Raw genomic sequence first — 20,317 nt, forward strand, 5'->3', positions numbered from 1 at the left:
GACAAAGGAAACAACACAAACATGATGATGCTCATGCTGCTGATGGACCTTTGAGTGTTGAAGTCCTTTGTTTCTGACCCAGGAGTCTTGTGTTTTGTGCCAGTATCCATGAAGCATTAATTAGCTAGTTTGCTAGCTTGTATGCAGGGTGAAATCTCAGACCTGAGAATCATCATTGATATGTGTAGTCTTTACCACGCACATGACTTCCCCTGGTTGGGTATATCACTCAAGAATATTCAAAATACTGTATTTGGAATATTATGTTATGCTACTAGTCTAATCATTCCTTACTTGTTGGAGAACTGTTCATTGTTAATGCCTCAAAGCAAATTAGTAACATGTATATACCTGAATAATTCAGAATCCTTTTCTTACTTTTTTTACATATTCGTCTTTTAAATAAGCTTGATCAACAATTTCTCATCATTTGAACCTCCCAACTCTTCCCCTTTTCACCAATTGGTATTGGCTCTCTTTCTCCTCCAGAGACCTGAACACACAAAACACACAACTTGAATTAAAAATAGAGAGCTGGTCTGTTGGGGTTCTCTTCTCTACTCATACTGTGACATTGATTGCAACTTGAACATGTCAAGGAGTTACCTCAACCTTATAACAATATATAAAATAATAAACAGATGTGGCAACATAAAAATATTGCTATAATCTTATAAACGGCAGGTTGAAGTAAGATAATTATGAGGATGAATAGCCTTATTGGTGTCAAATACAATAGTATTTTCGGTAAGTGTGTGACAGAGCGTCTTCTATTCCTTTGCAACCAATAGTGAAGACTGGTGGAAATATGAACTTTTTCTCAGATTCATAAAGGCATAAGAAGAGATAGTGACATAATTATAATTATATTAAGAAGCATGGTTGATTGGTTGTCAGCACACTTACATTTAACAGTCTTGGGTGTTTTTACATGATAATGGCATAATGACAGTAATGAACTTAGAAGTTATTCTTAGCAAAGTATCACAGCAGAGTGCAATCGATTTCTGCAGAAGCTATAAATGCAATCTCCAACCTTATAGGTTATTGTAAATGCAAAGCACAAATTCTCATTCATAACTACTTAATTAAAGAACATTATTGGTTTACCTGTAATTGCTTTAATTTATCACAGTGTTACAATTTATAAGTAATGTGTGTTATTCTTCAGTAGTTTTATTGTAATTACACATAATTTACAATTCACATTACCGGATTTCTAATTAGCCTCTAAATATTCTTGGTTATAAAAATGAAAATACTTTTTTAAGGAGAACAGGATAATTAACAATGTATTAAATCTATTGGCTGTCAAGCATTTAACAAACAATAAAGTCAACTAATTCAGGCAATTTAGATGATGGGTTATAAAATTTTATAAAGTTATGGAGTGCAATTTAGTCATTCCTTGAGGTGCCGCCATTAATAACGCTGTTTCAAATTAATCTTGGTAGAACTCTGGTCCACATTTTATTTGGCAAAGCAACACATCCAGCATCTCCTTTTATGTTTGGGTGGATGGCACTGGAGAGGAACTGGTGTAGACATCAATCAGAATATTCCTAAACAAGCTTTCCTAGTGTTACAGTTTCCAAGTTACTTGATTCAGAAGGTGGAATAGTGAAAATTTCAATCTATTGAATCTATTGTGATTCTAGAGATTGGGAAAGATAATGTGGTTAGCTTAGTAAAATCACTATTTTGAATTTTCTTCAAAGTTTGTAAACAGCCTTGTTTTGGCATGATGTAGCAATAGGCCAAAGTCACATGACCTCACCCTTTCACTTGAAGATAACTAATGAAAGACACATGGTGAGCCATAAATATTCTATAGAATATGCAGCCACCTATACAGTGTGTTTTGAAAAGTCTTTAAAATTCAGTATCTTTTAAATAAACCTGAAATTTCTATTATTAGAAACAATCCTTGTGGTTAGGCATTGATCCAGAAAGCTTCCATAAATGCAACTATAGTATGTACAGTGAATGAAATATGAATGGTCTTTATCACTGAATTCGCAAGAATTCATTTTTAGATGAGGTGATATCAGGCAAGAGGTAGAAGGGACAGAGAAAATACTGTCAGAAAATAAAGAAGAGAAGAAAGTTCTGTTGAGGCAAGAAACCTAGCTAAAGTAACATAAAACTATGTATGGTAGGGTGGGGATATGTCCAGCAACCCAAAGAACCTTGTGACATTTCTGTATACCAGGACAGAATAGATCATTGAAGAAAATTGAGACTGGCATCCTTGCTTGGTAAGTTTGTCTAAGACCAACCATAAAATCTCCCTGCTAAGGTTTTTTGGGTTTTGGGGTTTTGTTGTTGTTGTTGTTGTTTTAAATCCTGGTCCTTGAAGCTGTTGCACTTCCCTACCTTTAATGAAAATGGAGCTTTCTATAATTCAGAATAAAAATAATTGCTTATAACTTTTTAAATGGCATCAAAAGATATGGTCCTGGTGTGGCTGGCAAAATGGCTAAATAGGAACAGCTCCGGTCTGCAGCTCCCAGGAAGATCAATACAGAAGGCAGTGATTTCTGCATTTCCAACTGAGGTACCCAGCTCATCTCATTGGGACTGGTTAGACAGTGGGTGCAGCCCACGGAAGGCAAGCAGAAGCAGGGTGGGACATCACCTCACTCAGGAAGTGCAAGGGGTCTGGGAACTCCCTCCCCTAGCCAAGGGAAGCCGTGAGGGACCGTGCTGTGAGGAACGGTGCACTCCAGCCCAGAAACTACACTTTTCCCATAGTCTTCGCAACCCACAGACCAGGAGATTCCCCTGGGTGCCTACGCCACCAGGGCCCTGGGTTTCAATCACAAAACCAGGCAGCTGTTTGGGCAGACACCAAGCTAGCTGCAGGAGTTTTTTTCATACCCCAGTGGCATCTGGAATGCAAGCGAGACGGAACCGTTCACTTCCCCAGAAAAGGGGCTGAATCTAGGGAGCCAAGTGGTCTACCATCCATGGAACCCAGCGGATCTCACCCCCACGGAACCCAGCAGGCCAAGATCCACTGGCTTGAAATTCTCAATGCCAGCACAGCAGTCTGAAATCGACCTGGGAAGCTCAAGCTTGGTAGAGGGAGCAGCGTTTGCCATTCCTGGGGCCTGAGTAGGTGTTTTTCCTCTCACAGTGTAAATGAAGCCACCAGGGAGTTCAAACTGGGTGGAGCCCACCACAGCTCAGCAAAGCCACTGTGGCCAGACTGCCTCTCTAGATTCCTGCTCTCTGGGCAGGGCATCTCTGAAAGAAAGGCAGCAGCCCCAGTCAGGGGCTTATAGATAAAACCCCCATCTCCCTGGGACAGAGCACCTGGGGGAAGGGGTAGCTGTGGCCACAGCTTCAGAAGACTTAAACATTCCTGCCTGCCTGCTCTGAAGAGAGCAGCAGATCTCTCAGCACAGTGCTCGAGCTCTGCTAAGGGACAGACTGACTCCTCAAGTGTGTCCCTGACCCCCATGCCTCATAACTGGGAGACACCTCCCAGCACAGGTCGACAGACACCTCATACAGGAGAGCTCCAGCTGGCATCTGGCAGGTGTCCCTCTGAGATGAAGCTTCCAGAGGAAGAAACAGACAGAAATCTTTGCTGTTCTGCAGCCTCGTCTGGTGATACCCAGGCAAACAAGGTCTGGAGTGGACCTCCAGCAAACTCCAGCAGACCTGCAGCAGAGAGGCCTGATTGTTACAAGGAAAACTAACAAACAGAAAGGAATAGAATCAACATCAACAAAAAGGACGTCCACACAAAAACCCCTTCTGAAGGTCACCAACATCAAAGACCAAAAGTAGATAAATCCACGAAGATGAGGAAAAACCAGTATAAAAAGGCTGAAAATTCAAAAAACCAGAATGCCTCTTCTTCTCCAAAGGATCACAACTCCTCGCCAGCAAGGGAACAAAACTGGGTGGAGAATGAGTTTGATGAATTAACAGAAGTAGGCTTCAGAAGGTGGGTAATAACAAACTCCCCTGAGCTAAAGGACTATGTTCTAACCCAATGCAAGGAAGCTAAGAACCTTGAAAGAAGATTAGATGAAATGCTAACTAGAATAACCAGTTTAGAGAAGAACATAAATGACCTGATGGAGCTGAAAAACACAGCACGAGAACTTCATGAAGCATACACAAGTATCAATACCTGAATCAATCAAGCAGAAGAAAGGATATCAGAAATTGAAGATCAACTTGATGAAATAAAGCATGAAGACAAGATTGGAGAAAAAAGAATGAGTAGGAAAGAACAACACCACCAAGAAATATGGGACTGTGTGAAAAGACCAAACCTATGTTTGATGGGTGTGCCTGAAAGTGATGGGAAGAATGGAAGCAAGTTGGAAAACACTCTTCGGGATATTATCCAGGAGAACTTCCCCAGCCTAGCAAGACAGGCCAATATTCAAACTCAGGAAATAAAGAGAACACCACAAAGATACTCCCCAAGAAGAGCAACCCCAAGACATAATTTTCAGATTCACCAAGGTTGAAATGAAGGAAAAAAATGTTAAGGGCAGCCAGCGAGAAAGATCGGGTTACCCACAAAGGGAAGCCCATCAGACTAACAGTGGATCTCTCTGCAGAAACCCTACAAGCCAAAAGAGAGTGGGGGCCAATATTCAACATTCTTAAAGAAAAGAATTTCAACCCACAATTTCATATACAGTGAAACTAAACTTCATAAGCGAAGGAGAAATAAAATCCTTTACAGACAAGCAAATGCTGAGAGATTTTGACAAAAGCTTACAAGAGCTCCTCAAGGAAGCACTAAATATGGAAAGGAAAAACCGGTACCAGCCACTGTAAAAACATTCCAAATTGTAAAGACCATCGACACTATGAAGAAACTGCATCAACCAACTGGCAAAATAACCAGCTAGCATCATAATGACAGGATCAAATTCACACATAACAATAGTAACCTTAAATGTAAATGGGCTAAATGCCCCAATTAAAAGACACAGACTGGCAAATTGAATAGAGTCAAGACCCATCAGTGTGCTGTGTTCAGGAGACCCATCTCACATGCAAAGACACACATAAGCTCAAAATAAAGGTATGAAGGAATATTTACCAAGCAAATGGAAAGGCAAAAAAAAAAAAGGAGGAGTTGCAATCCTAGTCTCTGATAAAACAGACTTTAAACCAGCAAAGATCAGAAAAGACAAAGAAGGGCATTATATAATGGTAAAGGAATCAATGTAACAAGAAGAGCTAGCTATCCTAAATATATATGCCCCCAATACAGGAGCACCCAGATTCATAAAAAAAGTTCTTAGAGAACTACAAAGAGACTTAGACTCCCACACAATAATGGTGGGACACTTTAACACCCCACTGTCAATATTAGACAGATCAATGAGACAGAAAATTAACAAGGATATTCAGGACTTGAACTCAGCTCCTACCAAGCGGACCTAATAAACATCTACAGAACTCTCCACCTCAAATCAACAGAATATACATTCTTCTCAGCACCACATTGCACTTATTCTAAAATTAACCACATAATAGGAGGTAAAACACTCCTCAGCAAATGCATAAGAATGGAAATCATAACAGTCTCTCAGACCACAGTGCAATCAAATTAGAACTCAGGTTTAAGAAACCCATTCAAAACTGCACAACTACATGGAAACTGAACAACCTGCTCCAGAGTGACTACTGGGTAAATAACAAAATTAAGGCAGAAATAAGTTATTTGAAACCAGTGAGAACAAAGATACAATGTACTAGAACCTCTGGAACAGAGCTAAAGCAGTGTTTAGAGGGAAATTTATAGCACTAAATGCCCACAGGAGAAAGCTGGAAAGATCTAAAATTGACACCCTAACATCACAACTAAAACAACTAGAGAAGCAAGAGCAAACAAAATCAAAAGCTAACAAAAACAAGAAATAAGTAAGATCAGAGCAGAACTGATAAAAACACGAAAAACCATTCAAAAAACCAATGAATCCAGGAGCTGGTTTTTTGAAAATATTAACAAAATAGATAGACCACTAGCCAGACTAATAAAGGAGAAAAGAGAGAAGAATCAAACAGACACAATAAAAAATGATAAAGAGGATATCACCACTGATCCCACAGAAATACAAACTACCATCAGAGAATACTACAAACACCTCTAGGCAAATGAACTAGAAAATCTGGAAGAAATGGATAATTTCCTGGACACATACACCCTACCAAGACTAAACCAGGAAGAAGTCTAATCCCTGAATAGACCAATAACAAGTTCTGAAATTGAGGCAGTAATTAGTAGTCTACCAACCACAAAAAGCCCAGGACCAGATGGATTCACAGCCGAATTCTACCAGAGGTACAAAGAGGAGCTGGTACCATTCCTTCTGAAATTATTCCAAACAACAGAAAAAAAGAGACTCCTCCCTAACTCATTTTAGAGGCCAGCATCATCCTGATACCGAAACCTGGCAGACACACAACAAAAAAAGAAAACTTCAGGCCAATATCCCTGATGAACATTGATGCAAAATTTTCAATGAAATACTGGCAAACCGAATCCAGCAGCACATCCAAAAGCTTATCCACCACAATCAAGTCAGCTTCATACCTGGGATGCAAGGCTGGTTCAGCATACACAAATCAATAAATGTAACCCATTACATAAACAGAACCAATGACAAAAACCACATGATTATCTCAATAGATGCAGAAAAGGCCTTTGATAAAATTCAACACCGCTTCATGCTAAAAACTCTCAATAAACTAGCTATTGATGGAACATATCTCAAAATAATAAGAGCTATTTATGACAAACCCACAGCCAATATCATACTGAGTGGGCAAAAGCTGGAAGCATTCCCTTTGAAAACCAGCACAAGACAAGAATGCCCTCTCTCACCACTCCTATTCAACACAGTATTGGAAGTTCTGGCCAGGGCAATCAGGCAAGAGAAAGAAATAAAGAGTATTCAATAGGAAGAGAGAAAGTCAAATTCTCTCTGTTTGCAGATGACATAATTGTATATTTAGAAAACCCCATCATCTCAGCCCAAAATATACTAAAGCTGATAAGCAACTTCAGCAAAGTCTCAAGATACAAAATTAATATGCAAAAATCACAAGCGTTCCTATACACCAATAACAGAGAAACAGAGAGCCAAATAATGAGTGAACTCCCATTCACAATTGCTACAAAGAGAATAAAACACCTAGGAATACAACTAACAAGGGATGTGAAGCACCTCTTCAAGGAGAACTACAAACCACTACTCAAGGAAATCAGAGAAGACACAAACAAATGGAAAAACATTCCATGCTCATGGATAGGAAGAATCAATATCATGAAAATGGCCATACTGCCCAAAGTAATTTATAGATTCAATGCTATTCTCATCAAGCTACCATTGACTTTCTTCACAGAATTAGGAAAAACTACTTTAAATTTCATATGGAACCAAAAAAAGAGCCCGTATAGCCAAGGCAATTCTAAGCAAAAAGAACAAAGCTGGAGGCATCATGCTACCTGACTTCAAACTATACTACAAGACTACAGTAACCAAAACAGCATGGTACTGATACCAAAACAGATATATAGATCAATGGAACAGAACAGAGGCCTCAGAAATAACACAACACATCTACAACCATCTGATCTTTGACAAACCTGACAAAAACAAGCCATGGGCAAAGGGTTCACCATTTAATAAATGGTATTGGGAAAACTGGCTAGCCATATGCAGAAAACTGAAACTGGACCCCTTCCTTACATTTTATACAAAAATTAACTCAAGATGGTTTAAAGACTTAAACATAAAACCTAAAATCATAAAAACCCTAGAAGAAAAACCTAGGCAATACCATTCAGGACATAGGCATGGACAAAGACTTCATGACTAAAACACCGAAAGCAATGGCAACAAAAGCCAAAATTGACAAATGGGATCTAACTAAACTAAAGAGCTTCTGCACAGCAAAAGAAACTATCATCAGAGTGAACAGGCAACCTACAGAATGGGAGAAAACTTTTGCAATCTATCCATCTGACAAAGGGCTAATATCCAGAATCTACAAGAAACTTAAACAATTTTACAAGAAAAAAACAACCCCATCAAAAAGTGGACAAAGAATATGAACAACACTTCTCAAAAGAGGACATTTATGTGGCCAACAAACATATGAAAAAAAGCTCATCATCACTGGTCATTAGAGAAATACAAATCAAAACCACAATGAGATACCATCTCACACCAGTTAGAATGGTGATCATTAAAAAGTCAGGAAACAACAGATGCTAGAGAGGATGTGGAAAAATAGGAACACTTTAACACCGTTGGTGGGAGTGTAAATTAGTTCAACCATTGTGGAAGACAGTGTGGCGATTCCTCAAGGATCTAGAACCAGAAATACCATTTGACCCACCAATCCCATTACTGGGTGTATACCCAAAGGATTATACATCATTCTACTATGAAGACACATGCACACATATGTTTATTGCAGCACTGTTCACAATAGCAAAGACTTGGAACCAACCCAAAGCCCATCAATGATAGACTGGATAAAGAAAATGTGGCACATATACACCATGGAATACTGTGCAGCCATAAAAAAGAATGAGATCATGTCCTTTCCAGGGACGTGGATGAAGCTGGAAACCATCATTCTCAAGAAACTACCACAGGAACAGAAAACAAAGCACAGCATGTTTTCACTCATAAGTGGGAGCTGAACAATGAAAACACATGGACACAGGGAGGGGAGCATAACACACGGGCCTGCCAGGGGGTTGGGGGCAAGGGGAGGGATAGCATTAGGAGAAATAGCTAATGTAGATGACAGGTTGATGGGTGCAGCGAACCACCATGGCACCTGCATACCTATATAACAAACCTGCACGTTCTGCACATGTATCCCAGAACTTACAGTGTAATAAAAAATAAAATAAGAAAATGTGTGACTGCATGAACATTTCTGAAGCCCAATCAAACCCAAGGTTAGAAGTTCTTGAATTGAGCTTTAGAAAGAGTAATAAATATATTTTCTTGCAGTTATCAATCAGAAAATAAGATATGATCCTAAAATCATAAATTTTATTTACAGTTCAAGGCATATCACCATGACTGCCAATCATCTACTAAATGCATCTGCCTTGAAATTTGGTTGTCATGAATAAACTAGGTCCATTTTAAAATAGTATACCAATTGTACTCACAACCACGAACTGTTAATAGCACAAATCTATTCTATGAACTTTTGTCGTCTGATATTCAAATACCCACACCCCCATCCAGCACCGTATTATATTCAGAGATGTAACCAAAGAGGCTCCCAAAGACTGTAGCCATTTCAAGCAAATCAAGGGTTAATAGGTCTATCTAGCATCTTCCATTAGTGGGTGTCACTGTGATGAAATTAACAAAGCCCTATTCTGAAGACTTTCGGGACCAGCTTGGAAGCATTTTGTGATAATGGTGCTCATTGTAACCAGATTTGACCTGTGGTTTAGTATCAGCAACTAAAAATGCAGGCATTTAACTGCACTGAATTTGATTCTAGCCCAAACCAAGCTTTTTAGTCAGCCTACGATATCACAAGAAATATTGTAGAATTGAATAGTTAGCTGCATTCAATCAGACTCAATAGATTTTTTGTGTATTTTTAGGTGAGAAATGTTAAATTAAGGTGTATGGAGTGTCTGCATTTCCTTCTCTTCCTGGCTATCTTTATTTAATATGCTCAAATCAGTTATTAGGTTATCAATGTGTCTCTATTATTTCTAGAAACAGGTTGATTAAATTGATTTTTCTATAGTAAAATTCCCCTTTCTGTGTGTGTGTGTGTGTGTGTGTGTGTGTGCGTGTGTGTGTGTGTGTGTGTGTGTGTGCTTTTAAATCACACTTAAACATACATAGGAATATGATGTTGGACAATGCACTAATTGAAGTGAAGAGTTTAATGGACCTGATAGAGGGTAAGGACATGCCATACCTCAGTTGATTGCTTCTCGATTAGGACTCACATTGCTATCCCATTCTTCCTTTTGAGTATGACTTGAGTCTGTACAGTGCACTACATAAATGATTTTCCATGGCTTTTTAAAAGGCGGTGCATATTAATATTTTAAACTGAAGTAATTGCTTCTTGCTCAGCAATGGGTTTCATTTATGAGTGTTTATCCTCAGCAAATGGAAAGTATGGTTAATCTAAGTTAAAAATGGGTTCTTTAAATAGCTCTAATTACATTCTGTTTATATTTGTATGTATTAGACACTTAAGATTTAATCGGTAGCAGTTCTAACAAACCATAATGTTTATTAGCTGGTTTTAAATTATTGTTATGGATGGGAGAAAATAAGAGATTTGTCTACTATCAAACACAGTAAATAAAAGATGGACCAATGTTTAAAAAAGGATTTTTAGCATAACTTCAAATTTGAATATAATTTATGAGAAAGAGGTCATATTAGGTCAATTCTTTTTCTTTTTTCTTTATTTTTTAAACTCTAACAATAGAAAGAATGTGGTGTCTAATGATGTAAGATTAGTGGAATTTTTGTTTTCAAAAATTATTAAGATCCTAGTGTTCGAGTACTAGAAAAGAAGGGACTATATTTTGCATTTTAATTCACATTTATTCAGAAGGAAAACTGACATGAGACATAACATGTTGATTTTTTTAATGAAAAAAATTATTCTAAGTTGATATACTAGCTTGTCTATTTAATTTGCTTAAACTCTGTATTTTGATTACCCAGAAAAGACTTTGTTGGATTCTGCTTCTTCCCTGAGAAATTTATCCAAGGACTTCCTCTAATCTTTGAAGAAAACTTCTGAATTACGCATGGCTCACACATAGTGAATTAGGAAACTCACAGTCATTTTATTGACATTTAATTTTCAACTTGTTTTATTGTAATTTTCAAGATATGCAAAATGAAGTATAATTCAAAAGACAGTTTATTAATAATAACACCTGTATCTCTATGGAACTAAAAACATTTGTGATTGTTTTCAAAAGGCAATAGTATTCCCAGAAAAGAAGTCTGTAGAATTATTAGTGTCATTTTATAAATAAGGAAGATGAGACAAACATTACAACTTCTTTACATTGTGAAAAACGTAATTGTTTCATCTCCACCTTAAGCTCTGAGCTCTGTCCCTAGAGCTATAAGCCACCATAGCCTGCTAGGCTAGTTCTTCTTTTGCAGAAACTCTCATTCCTCTTTTGTTTTCTATTTCTGTTGCTACTTTCTAGAGGATGTCCTTGCTACCTTATGCCTGAAAATAAAGCCTTGCTAATTCAGTCTAGTCTCTCTCTGCCCAGCTACCGGGCATCACTATGGCACTTGTCCCCTTAAGCACCCACAATCATGCCACTCTTCACTCTCAAAGCTGCCGAGAGGTGACCTCTCTCTATTGGATACAAGCCCACATGCTCATCTCTGCATGCCGGGCACTCCTGGATCCTGTGCCTTTACCAGGCCTTCCAAACTTACCTCCCAGTGGTCTGCAAAATTCTCGAATCCCAGCCAAGCCTCATGTCGATCTCAGGGTTTCCCTCCTCTGCACCGATGCCTTTCCATTTTCTTGAAGCGCACTCTACCGACATCAGGCCTTATGGAAATCTCCCCTATTCTTGAAGCCTCAGACAAACCTCATTTCCATTACAGTCGCTTTCCAGATCTGGCTTCCGAATGCATTTGTTTTTTATCATTCATCTGTCATGTATCCTATTTACCTCATAGCATAAATATTCATATCCTTGTTCATATCCAAGCTGTGTAACTCTAGCTTGGCACATAATAGGTACTCGGTTCATATTTGTAAATAGATATTTATTGCGGGATTAATGAATGTTGCTCAGTGCTGAGTGCTTTATTTTGCATAATTAAGAATCAGGGCTGGATGCAGTGGCTCACACCTGTAATCCTAGCACTTTGGGAGGCCAAGGTGGGTGGATCACCTGAGGTCAGGAGTTCGAGACCAGCCTGACCAATATGGTGAAACCCCGTCTCTACTAAAAATACAAAAAAATTAAGCTGGGCATGGTGGTGTGCGCCTGTAGTCCCAGCTACTCGGGAGGCTGAGACAGGAGAATTGCTTGAACTTGGGAGGCAGAGGTTGCAGTGAGCCAAGACTGCACCGCTGCACTCCAGCCTGGGCGACAGGGTGAGACTCCATCAAAAGAAAAGGAATCAGATGTGAGAGTGGCTGATAGGTAATATTTGAATTAATTAATTAGTTAATTACTTTGTAGAAATTGTGAGTCATCTCTTTCGCCTACCCTTCACACTCTTTCAATAACCATTTCTTTCTATTCATCATTTCCTGATTTTGTCCTATGTTGGTGCAAGATGTTGGTGCCAGCCATCTGGGGGTGAACAAGACAGTCTTTGTCACCATGAGTAATAGTCTTAGAGAATAGCAGGGAAGACAAACACAAACAATAATGGCAGTGAAATGTGTTGAGCGTTATGGCTGGGATTGACAGGAAATTATGGAAACGAAGAGCAGAGGACCTATCTGGCTTAATCTAGCGGACAGGAAAGACCTCCCTGAGGAAGTGAGCTTTAAACCAAGACCCAAGGAAAGCCCAGGACTAAAACAAGCAGAAGGGGAGAGCAGCAGGCCCCTATAATTACCAAGGCCCATGCTAGGCTCTAGGCGCAAAGGGGGAAAGGAAAACAATGCTTCCTGCCACCCACGAAGCTTTCATAAATGATAAAACAATTTGCAATAAGCACTGTGAAGAAAGCAAGCAGTGTGTTGTTATAAAGAGGTAACAAGTGGGGAGAATGCCATCTAATTACATACAGTGGCCAGAATAGAACTTTTTGAAGAGATGCCACCTAAGCTGTGATCTGCAGGATAAGAAGGAGGTGGCCCTGGGCAAAGCAGGTATGGGAGCATTCTAAGCGAAAGCACCAGCGTGTGAAAAGCTCTGACAGTGGAGAAAACTTGGACCATCCAGAGAAGAGAAGGAAGGCCAAGGTTGCTGCAAAGCTGTCAGTAGAGGAGGTAGCCTGAGATGGGATTAGCAAGGTGGCCTTCCCAGACTATGGAGGGCCTCCTAGGCCAAGAGGAAGAGTTTGCTTTTGATGCTAAGTGCATTGAGAAACCATTAGTGGGCTTTAAACAGGAGAGAGGCATGACCCGGTTTATACTTTAAAGTACAACTTCTGCAAGAAGATGATTCCTAGCGAGGGAAGAAGAGGGGCAGGGCATCTAGACTGATGGTAGCTTAGCCATCGTAGGAAGAGTGACGATTGAAGTGGGAGAATTCTACATCCATATGGGAAGGACATTGAACAGGACACATGCATTGGATGCAGGGGATGAACAAAAGAGGAATAAAGAACATGAGGACAGACGTGATCATGACTGCACGAAGGCCTTTTGCTAACTTCTTCCTTCTAAGTCTATTTCTTTGCCCCAGTGCTGTTTCACACCCTGGCACTACTACAAAAGCTGAGAACTTTCTTGAATTCTTTACTATAAATTGAGTTCATAAGACCTTAGAACAAGCTTGGAGGAAAAAATTTGTGAACTCTGATAAGTGTAAATGTGATTTTCAGTCTTGAACCTGGCTGCTCAGTTGTCCCAGTCATCTTTCTCCCAGAGTGGAAAGTTTTAAAAGTCTCTTCAAGCTGCCTCCATCCCCAGTGAAGAGACCATGACCCCACTTAAGATGTGATTTTCAGGTGAGCCTGAAGAGATGCCTCTGAATTAGCTCCTCCCTTTTCCATCCAAGGCTCTGTGGCCCTTCCTATATCACCAAGCCACTGAGGATAGCAGCTGGGCCACACAACAGTTTCACCCCTTGCCGATTCTCAGTTTTTAATCATACCTTGGCTCTGGTTGTATGAATAAGTAATTTCAAGTAGATCTTGATGTGGAACTAAGCTGGTTTGATTTCATACTTGCTGCTACATGTAGCTAAGCTTATATTCTAGACATTATAACGTTTTATACCTAGAAGGAGCCTTAGATGTCATGTTATCAGATGTCTTTATTATATAGATGAGAAAACCAAGATGTAGAAAGTTAAAGTCGTTTGGGGCACGTCATAATACTCCAGAAAATCGTAACCTTTAGAAAGCTCTGTATTCTAATTCTAACCACATCTCTTACCAACTGTACTAATTAATTCATCTCTATACCCTCCTTCAATTTTCTTATTTTAAAACAAAGGTAATAATTCCTACTTTGCAGAATAGTCAAGGGGATCAGAGATAATACACAACAAGCATATGATATTTACAAAACACTCAATAAATTGTCATTATTATATGGTCACTTTTCGTTGTCCACTGTTAAAGTGACAGTATCACTTAGTAGCCGATAAAGGCCTAAAACTCCTATTTCCAACCTAATGCTCCTTTTTATACACAGCATACAGCCTGATAGAAATTTTCATGGGTTCATGGACTCTTCCTCAGTCTATTTAGGAATAACAAACAAACGCATCCCCCACCTCATGCCCATTTCGAGCCCTTTGAGAGTTTTTTGTGCCCTGGAGAATTAGGTACACAATTTGTAACTTTATTCAGCAGTGAAATGCCACTGTGGTCGCAAAAAAAGCTAAAGCAATATTTCAACCCTAAGAACTAGGTCTGGCACCCAGAATAAAAGACTCTTTTAATAGGAAGAATAATCTATCAATTTTGTGAAAGGGCTTTTGGAAAAGGCTCAAAGTCCTACTGCAATATAAAACATAAATGGTACATTGTCCTAGTTTTTTGCTGGAAATTGTACGTTAGCACTAAAGAACAGAATTTCTTTTGCTTCAGTCTGCATTTTTAGAACATGCTATAAAGACACCTCTATTTTCTAGGGGTTAATAAGTAATGTAAGAAAAAAAGATGGCATGGATGAAATGAAGATAATAATTATAACAATAATCTTGTGCACTTTTTCATACTTGAAGTATAAAAGAAAAATTGTTTCTACCCATGAAAGAAAAATCCTCTCATTATTATTGTTCTATACACTTTCTAGTATTTTCTTATACTAAGATATGGTTATAATCCTAGTCCTGCAGGAAGGAAGGTATGTGTCTCTGTGTAAGAATGCCGGGAACTCGTTTCTGGTATCAGCCACTTGAGTGTGCTCTAGAATCGGCATGTAGCCTGTCTGTTCACCAAAAAGGTGATAGGATTCCTAGGAAAAGCTCCTGGAGATTTCAGAGTGATGTCCTCCATGGGAAACAGGCTAGGAAGATATAAATAAGAACCGCAGAGAAAGAGCTGTGACTGTGATCAGCCTGTCAGTGTTTCAGTACAGTCAGGCGTGCCTGTGAACCTTGGAGAGAGGGCGAAATGGTAAGATCGGAAACTTGTGCTCTAAAAGCAAAACAAAATTGTTTTCTGGACCTCTTCCGTGATCTGTTTATCTCTCCACTTCTTTCTCTTAGTTTTAAAAGCTCCAATCATCTCAGCTGAACTAAGGGGAAGAATGTGTCTATTGTTGGACAGCTATATAAGGGGTTGGGGTGCGGGGCGCTCAGCACATGGCGGGGGCCAGGGTGAGTGGAGAATACTGCTTGATTAGAGAACCCCAAGGCAGAGAGGTGTCCGCTGCCTCCTCCAGGGTGAATCTTTTAGGGCCTTGGTTTTATTTTAGTCCTTTTATTAAACCTAGTGTTCTTCAACAACCACTATTTCATTTCATTGCTTTAAATTATATTCTAAATATTCATTTCTTTTGCCCTGGTCTCCATAATAAAGACTTTCAAAATATCGTGGCAAGCAATTGACTAAGTGGAGAAACACTGAAAGCTGGAGGAATTTAAGCAGAAATGCACGCTTTATGCAAATGTTCTCTATGTTCTAGCTTAGATTTCTTCGGGATTTTTGCTGCACTATTTTGAAGCGAATCCATCAATAAAAAATAACAGTGATAATAACTTTGAAGTATGCTCAATGAAAATATAGCATCTCTGCATACACAAAGTGTCTTGTTTTTATAATGTAAAGTTGGTCTGTCCCTTTAGAATATAAAATAAATAGTGCCAGTCTCCCTTTTCTTCATGATCTGAACATTAAAATATTTTTTTACTCAGGAAATTTCAGCTTGCTTTACTAAAGGAATATTTCAAACATACAAGAAAATACAGATGTCCTCTAAACCAACTCATACAGTGTACACATATTTAGCTTCGCCAGAATCACTCATTCAATCAGTTATCTATTGAGTATTTACTACGCATTGAATCCTGCTCTACTGAAAAAAAAGTTCCAGTCCGGTGCAGTACATATGCTATTAGGAGAACACAGGTAATAAATAATAACCATAATAAATAAACTATATAACATAATAGAAAATAGTATGTGTTACAGAAAATTAAAGCAGGGTAAAGGGAATTGTGAATCTCATGGCAGGATACGGTGATAAGACTGCGATTTTATGATAGGGTGGATTCATTGAAAAGGTAAATTTGTGCAAAGACTCCACAAAGGTGAAGTGAGCTAGGCAGATATCAGGAAACAGCACAAAGTCCCCGTGGTAGCCAGCCCTCAAGGTCAGTTTAGTGTGGCAGAGGAGTGACATGGCATAACCCTTCTTTTGAAATTTCACTGGGGCTGCTGTGTTGGAAATAGGGTAGAATTAGAGAAGTCTATGAGGAGGGTATTACAGTCTCCCAGGCGAGAGTTAATGGCATCTCAAAACAAAGAGGTATCAGTGTTTGTGTTGGCAAGTGGTTAGATTCTGGATATATTTTGAGGATAGACCCATCTGAATTTCCAGATGAATTGAATACCGGGTGTGAGAAAGAGAAATCAAGTATTGATTCATGGTTATCAGGCTGAATAACTGGAAAGATGGTTCCCTGAGCTTCAGAAGACTGCGAGAATGGGAATGGGAGGTGGAATCGAAAATTTAGATGTTACAAATAACTCTCAAAGGAGTTTGGAAATATTTACTCCTACTAGCCACGTATGAGATCACGTGTATCCCTCCATCAGAGTTCACTTCTATAATCTGAAAACTCGTGTCTTTAAATTCAGAAATACCCACGGTCCTTATCACTCAATACCACCTCTTCCTCATTCTCTACTCTCTCTTTCCAGAACTTTCGTTTGATGTTTTTTTATAGCTATTTGGCTCTATTTCATCTATTATTACTTTTTCATTTCACTATGCTGCATTCTGGATGACTTCCTTAAATATCCCTTTTAAATTACAGTTCTTCCTACCTGTTGCCTGATCTGCTATTAAACTCATTTACTTTTTATTTCGATGACTATAATTTTCACTTATAAGGTTCTATTTGGTTTCTTAGATCCACCCATTCTTTTCTAGATGGGTGTGTTCTTTCTATCATTTGTTTTATCGCTTTAGTTATTTTAGCTGAAGTTATTTTCTCATTTCTTTCTTAGCCTTACATTATCTCAATGACTTCAGATGCTAATTCATCTTTTCTTTTCATCTGATCACTCCCTCTCACTTGTGAATGATTTGCTTTCATCATTTATAGTTTTGTCGTTGTTGCTGTGGGGTTCCCAAGGGTGAGGAATATCCCTTGTGCCTGGGTTATGGACATGATTCTAGAGGTTTGGTTTTACCTTTTGTTTCCCTGCCAGCTCCAGTTGTTTCACAGGACTGACATGAGTGTCTCATGAATTGGAATGAGATTGTCCATATCATAAGTAAATATTTTAAATTTGATCCCCACATCTGCATGTTGAAGAGGCTTGGAGTTAAAATTTCTCACAGGAGATGCTTCTATCAGAACACCTAAAAAACAACAGGCTTCCCTGCCTCTCCCCTGGATAATGGACAAAAATTTCCACAAAAGAGGCAGCCCTTCCGGTGACCTGCTTTCGGCAGTGATCTTGGTTTCTGATGCCTTCTTGTGTGAGGACCCAGGCCGCCTCTTCTGGCCTGAAATGGACAGTCACTTCTTAATCTCTAGGTGCCAATTGGCACCAATTTGGTATTACCCAAAGGACTTTGGTATCAGTTTAAGATCTCTTTCTGTTTTTTTCACCTAGAAATTTCCTATTCTTTCTTTCCAGCATTGCTATGATGTTGGGCCTTTTTTTTTTTTTTTCGATTTTTCATTACCTTTAATCCAAAATTATCAGTTGGGAGTTAGAAGTGGTTAAATAAGACTTGTGCAGCCGGTGGTGATATCTGATAATCTCTGTGACATATGAGGTCCTTCAGGCCTTCTAAGTGCCTAAAAGGACCACTTACTTTCTAGACTGAAGAGAGGCCCAGAGTCCTGGGTGAGGGACCAGTGGGGTGGCTGTTTACCAACCAACACCCAAGACTTTCTTATCCATCAGGGCAGCTATGTGGATGTGTATCAGCCAAATATCAGACTGCATATAGTGAGTTTTCTTTTCTTATTGCTCTCTGCACATAATTCATATTGTCATTTACAGCAATTAGATAAGGAGCTCAAAGGAAAAACACTACCCCGGGGATAAAAGACTGGGAAAAATATTTGGCCATTAAATTATTCAAAGCAACATGAAACTATCTTAAAGTCTATTTAGATTGCTTTGTTTCATGAAATGAGGGAGAATGGAAAAAAATATTTTTAAATCTGAGAGTCAATTTCATGTCCTTACTCTGGTACAAAATAAAATACATATTGTAAAGGTACTTAGCATTATAGTTACTCACATTTTAATTAGTTCCAGGTACTTCAACATTTAATCACAATTTAAAAATCATTATATTCATACCTTTGATAATAGGTTAATAATATTGACATTGGCACTTATTTTCTAGAAATTATAAAGACAATCTTGGCATATTCAAAGAGGCACATAGATTATATCTGTAAGAATTGCCATTCAAATATTTTGGGAGTAAAACACCTTTTGAACAAACTTGTGTTTTATGTCTACAAATGTAAATTTAGGGCAAAGAAAGGGTTTTGGTATGCAGGCTTTTTACCTCCTGAAAGTGGTAGAGTCCCTGGATCCCGGGTAGATTGTAACAACCTGTGTATTTGAGCATAGAAGATTTATAGATTAATGTCAAGGTTCTCAGTGATGCCTAGAGTTAGGCATTATGTTTGCCTTGCCTTGGAAACCAATTAAAAAGACCTGAGCTTGGTAGTTTCTATGTGTCTATTATTTCCAGCCTTTAGCCAATCAGATTACAAGCAGGGGAGAGTAGAACAGGAGGTTGGGTTCATTCAGATATTTCCAAAATTTTGTCAAAAGTTGTTTCTGACTCCAAAGATTATTCTTCCAGCATTAATTGGTTAAGAAAATGCTTAGTAACAAAAATTTACTATTATTTCAGTGATTGTGGTGGATGAATGTTCATTTCCATGCCAATTCAATATATATTTGAAAAATAGTGGTGTATGCAAGCTGTTATTAATTAAATTCACTTATTTAATCTGTTTCTTTGATGCATAAACAGATTCTGGGAATTGCTTGTGACACCTCTTTGCCCGCCAGAATCTGGAGTTAAATGCTGAAAACTGTTGTTCCACAGACCGTAGAAGCAATTGAACACATATGCAATTATATGCAAAGGCTTTATAATTGATATTCAGCTGTAGTTCAGCTTCATCATAGCCTGATCAGCTGACACAGCAATCACCCCAATTATTCAATTTTTTGGTCTAACACGTTTCCGCAGGGCCCACAGCCTGTGATGTGGATGGGATAACAATCATAGTAACTCAAATTACAGCTCTTTCTCTATCTCGCCACACAGAACCTCAACCTCCTATAAAATATCCTTAAATTTCTGAGAGACCCAAGCTGTGTGTCTCTCATGCTCACTAATAAACTTCATCCCACAGAACTGGTTTTGTCCAGTTCTGTCTGTTGTACAAGCCCTTTTTGTCTCTAGGCACCAGGAGCAGGTATTAGTCAGGATTCTCCAGAGAATAGAACCCAGTAGGATCTATAGGGATATATAAAGGGGACTTGTTATGAGAACTGGCTTGCTGGATTATGGAGGCTGAGAAGTTTCATGATCTGCCATCTGCCAGCTGGAGCCCCAGGAAAGCTGGTGGTGCAATCCCGTCTGAGTCTGAAGAGGGTGGGACACTGATATTATAGTCTTGGGGGGTCCCAAGTCCTGAGAACCTGGAGCTCTAATGTCCAAGGGAAGGAGAAGATGGATGTCCCAGCTCCAGAAGAGAGAATATGCACTCTTCCCCTGCTTTTGTGTTCTATGTTGGCCCTCAGCGAATGGGATGTTGACCACCCACACTGGCGAGGGGGGATCCTTTTCACTCAGTCCCTTCCATTCAAATGCCAACCTCTTCCAGAAACACCCTCACAGACATGCCCAGAAATAATGTTTCACCAGAGATCTGGGTATGCCTTGGCCTGCTCAAGTTAAGACATAAAATTACCATCACAGAGAG

At 39.0% G+C, this 20,317-nt stretch overlaps 1 long non-coding RNA gene and 1 pseudogene across 1 annotated transcript in view; one reads left to right on the forward strand and one right to left on the reverse strand.

Annotated features, from left to right (window-relative positions):
- The window catches only part of LOC101145666 (cyclin-H-like), a 30,092-nt pseudogene extending 18,514 nt beyond the window's left edge, over nt 1–11,578 (reverse strand).
- Nucleotides 1–20,317, forward strand: part of LOC134758375 (uncharacterized) — a 1,115,837-nt gene that overhangs the window by 998,526 nt on the left and 96,994 nt on the right. The gene's annotated exons all lie outside the window — the stretch shown is intronic.

The sequence above is a fragment of the Gorilla gorilla genome, chromosome 3 (genome assembly GCF_029281585.2).
Source record: "Gorilla gorilla gorilla isolate KB3781 chromosome 3, NHGRI_mGorGor1-v2.1_pri, whole genome shotgun sequence".
NCBI lineage: Eukaryota > Metazoa > Chordata > Mammalia > Primates > Hominidae > Gorilla > Gorilla gorilla.